General features: G+C 49.3%; 2 protein-coding genes across 2 annotated transcripts in view; one reads left to right on the top strand and one right to left on the bottom strand.

Moving 5' to 3' along the window:
• NT5C2 (5'-nucleotidase, cytosolic II) overlaps nucleotides 1-248 on the bottom strand; it is a 96,368-nt gene extending 96,120 nt beyond the window's left edge. Inside the window, exon 1 of the mRNA XM_032786091.2 lies at nucleotides 173-248. The gene's annotated coding sequence lies outside the window, so the exon portion shown is untranslated. The remainder of the gene's footprint in view (nucleotides 1-172) is intronic.
• INA (internexin neuronal intermediate filament protein alpha) overlaps nucleotides 1-4,110 on the top strand; it is a 51,388-nt gene that overhangs the window by 22,939 nt on the left and 24,339 nt on the right.

Here is a 4,110-nt window from a genome sequence, read left to right as displayed (position 1 = left end):
GGGGATAGGGGGTTGACGTGGGGGTCGACGTGGGGATCCTGCCCTGAGGCGCTGCCCGCGCGAGGGGGGGGGGCTCCTGTCCTCGGACACTCCCGGGGGGGGCGTTTCTCGCGGGGGGGCGTTTCTCGCAGCAGGGGCTTCCCGACTCCGAGCCCCCCCCAGCCACACTCACCTTCCGCAGCTCTGCGAAGAAATAAACCGCACCACAACTGCAGCGCGGCGGCCGCCACTCTGCGCAAGCGCGAGATACGCCCCGCCCCTTAGCCAATAGACCGAGGGCGGGGGCAGTGTGCCAGGGACCGGGGAGAGTGTGCAATCCCCCAATACAGCCGCACATGGATCCTGCCAGGGACCGGGGAGAGTGTGCAATCCCCCAATACACCCGCATACGGATCCTGCCACCCTCTGGCTTAAAGTGGTTTCCATCATATATAGCATCTGCAGTTTGATCCAATGGCTCTCAACACCCCCACTATACAAATTGTTCCAGCACCTCTTCTGGAGACACCTGGAGGGTGATCTAGAGAGTGGCGCCAGGATCAGCCCCAAAGCGAATGGGAGGCTCGGGGCTACGTGCCGAAGACGATGTAATGCATTCAGCCCTTTGCAACAATCACACCCTTGGTTCACACAGTGCTTGGAGCACTCCATCCGGACTAAACGTGCCACTACACCTCTGCAATTTGACTAGTCTTTTGCTCAGTGTCTGCTGAATAGTCTTTGTTCCTTGCAATGGATGCCCCCCCCCTCCCAGAACTGCAACAGGAGTGGTAGTGCAGGGTGCCCCTTCTCAGTGACATTAACAATCAGAGCTGGAGATACCAGTCTCTCCGTCCCAATGGCTTTGCAACCAGAGCTGATGGTGCCAGGCTGGCTGCCCCTTTGCACTGGAATCAGGGACAATCAGTTCGCCAAGCAGCTGTAGAGCTGGTTGGTTCTTTTGTGCATGAGAGATGCTGTAAAATATCAAAAGCTGCACATCCTCTGGCCTGGATGACAGATGCAGCTGCACGTGGGAGTGATTATGGGAGAACAGATGATACAGTAGCATGAGGTAAGTAGAGAAGTAGTCGATGGGGTTGGTTAGCACAGGGGGTGGCTATATGTTTATCTGAGGGCTTGTCTACACTACAAAAATAAGTTAACTTTATCTAATTTGACCTTGAGCCTCCGAATTAATTAAGTCAATTATACGTGGCCACACTATGCTCACTGTCTCCATGGAGCGTGGCCTCACTAGCAATGCCTGCATCGATGCACAAAGCAGTGCATCGTGGGTAGCTATCCCAAAGTGCAACTTCCCACAGTGTGTTTTGGGAAGTTTGTGCAATGCCTCTTGGGATCAAAACATTGTCTCTGGGGAGAAGGGGAACATTGTGTCGGCATCTTGTATTGCACTGTGCTCGATGGCAAACAACCCAGTGGTTTTCGTCCCTTAAAATTGCTGCACATACGCCATAACCCCAGTAGCATGGAGCCTGCTCAGTTATGCACACTTGCTGTGAGCATCTCAAACATCACGTGCCTTCTCCTGCAGGATTTCCAGAGCCAAAGTAGGGTCCGCCGCGCAGAACATAGTGATGTCCTGCAAGCCATTGAAAAAAAAAATTCACAGTTACTGCCGGCAATCACAGAGCAGCTGCACACTGCTGAGCGCCATTTCTGGTCCTGTGAAACAAGCACTGACTGGTGGGACCACATCGTTTTGCAAGTATGGGATGAGGAGCAATGGCTGCAGAAATTTCGAATGTGGAAGGCCACCTTCCAGGAACTTTGTGCAGAGCTTTCCCCTGCCCTGCAGTTCAGCAACACAAAAATTAGAGCTGCTCTGACAGTGAAAAAGAGTGTGGCAATCACTATTTGGAAGCTTGCAATGCCAGACAGTTACTGGTCAGTGGGGAATCAATTTGGAGTAGTTAAATGAACTGTGGGAGCTGCTGTGCTCCAAGTGTGCAGGGCCATTAATCAACTTCTGCTATGAAGGGTAGTGAGTCTGGGAAATGTGCTGGACATAGTGAATGGTTTTGCTCCAATGGGGTTCCCTAATAGCGGTGGGGCAATAGATGGCACGCATATCCCCATCTTGGCACTAAATCAGCTTGCCAAAAAGTACATAAACTGAAAGGGTTACTTTTCAATGGTGTTGCAAGCACGGGTGGATCACAGGGGGCGTTTCACTGACATCAACATGGGATGGTCGGGAAAGGATCATGATGCTCGCATCTTTAGGAACTCGGATCTGTTAAAAAAGCTGAAATCTGGGACTTTCTTTCCAGACCACAAAATGAACATTGACAACACTAAGATACCTATAGTTATCCTGGGGGACCCAGCCTACCCCTTGCTCCCATGGCTCATGAAGCCATACACCAGCTGTCTGGACAGCAGTAAGGAACGGTTCAACTATAGGCTCAGCAAGTGCAAAATGGTGGTTGAATGTGCCTTTGGTCATTTGAAAGGGCACTGAAGAAGTTTACTAACAAGGCTGCACCTTAGTGAAGAGAACGTGGTTATTATAGCTGCCTGCTGTGTGCTCCATAATATCTGTGGAAAAAAGGAGGGAAATTTTCCGCAGAGGTGGGCAATTGAGGCAGATCGCCTGGCAGCCACTTTTGAGCAGCCAGACACCGGTACAATAAGAAGAGCACAGGAAGGAGTGCTGCATATCCCAAGGCTTTGAAAAGCCATTTCAATAATGAATCATAGTAACGTGAGCTGCTTGTCTGCATTGTGCTTTCCCAAACCTTCATCTGCCTTGTATCACTGTCCCTGTAAAGCCAACCCCCTGCCCAAGCTCACTGCTTCTACTCAGTAAAGAACATTTATTTCTCGAATCCATTTACTTTATTTAACAAACATAAGAAAAGGGGTGGGGGGACAGAAAAATAAAAGGTAACCTTGGGGAAAAGAGGTTGTAAAGTTGGAACGGGAGAAACATTTTCAGCTGTGTAACATAATACCGCATTCCAGACCATCAAAGGTCTGTGAATGGGTGCCTTCTGTTCCTTACACCTGCTATGGTGCAGATGCTGCTATTCTGTGCCAGGGAATGCTGGCTGGCTGTCCACCAGGGTCTGCAGAGGGACTCTACCCTCCTGCTTCCGTTCCTGCAGTTCAACCAGACGCCTCAACATGTCTGCTTGGTCCCTCATAATCCGAAGCATCTCATCCTGTGCTGCACACTCTTGCTCATTGGAAGCTTTCCTGCTCTTCATGTCCATGTCTAACTTCTCGGATAATTAAATCCTCCATGCTTTCAGCTCTGCGTCAGCTGTCCCAGAGGCATTAATTATTTCGGTAAACATGTTGTCCCATGTTCTCTTTCTCCTCCTTCTAATCAGCAAAAGTCTGCTTTCAGGTGTTGATGACATGCCGAAGGACACATCTGCAGCTGTCAGTCATGGGAAAAAATATAAGGAGCCATTGTACATTAATAAAATGTTTCCATAGCAAGGCCTTTTTAATTAAAAAAAACAAATCCTTATTACACTAGGTGCAAGCCATAACATAATCAGAATGTAACTGTTCATTGTGCCATTTTGCTGCTCCAGCCATGGTGACAAGTATCAGAGGGGTAGCCGTGTTAGTCTGGATCTGTGAAAGCAGCAAAGAATCCTGTGGCACGTTATAGACTAACAGACGTTTTGGAGCATGAGTATTCACCCACGAAAGCTCATGCTCCAAAACGTCTGTTAGTCTATAAGGTGCCACCGGATTCTTTGCTGCTTTCACAGCCATGGTGAGTAGGCCTCCTCGGGTCATGGATGTGATGGGTTTGGTCACAGGGACCCCCTTGGGACTCCCACCTGATGCACTGAGACTACCTCTAAGCCTCTTTTCCCTGCCAGCTTGGTACTTCAGTACCCTGTTTTGTTGAGACAGACATGCTATCTTGCTGCAAACACAGACCCAGCTATGAACCACGTCCCCCACAAGCTACAGACATCATTGAAAATAGCTTAAGAAGTACTCCTGTCTCTAGCAACCAGACACCCAGTTCCCAATGGGAGCCAAACCCCAAATAAATCTGTTTTACTGTGTATAAAGCTTATACAGGGTAAACTCATAAATTGTCCACTCTCTATAACACTGATAGCGAGATATGCACAG

This window comes from Chelonoidis abingdonii, chromosome 16 (genome assembly GCF_003597395.2).
Source record: "Chelonoidis abingdonii isolate Lonesome George chromosome 16, CheloAbing_2.0, whole genome shotgun sequence".
Taxonomy (NCBI): Eukaryota; Metazoa; Chordata; order Testudines; family Testudinidae; genus Chelonoidis; species Chelonoidis abingdonii.
The sequence above is the reverse complement of the archived record's forward strand: the minus strand, read 5'-3'. Positions and strand labels throughout refer to the sequence as shown.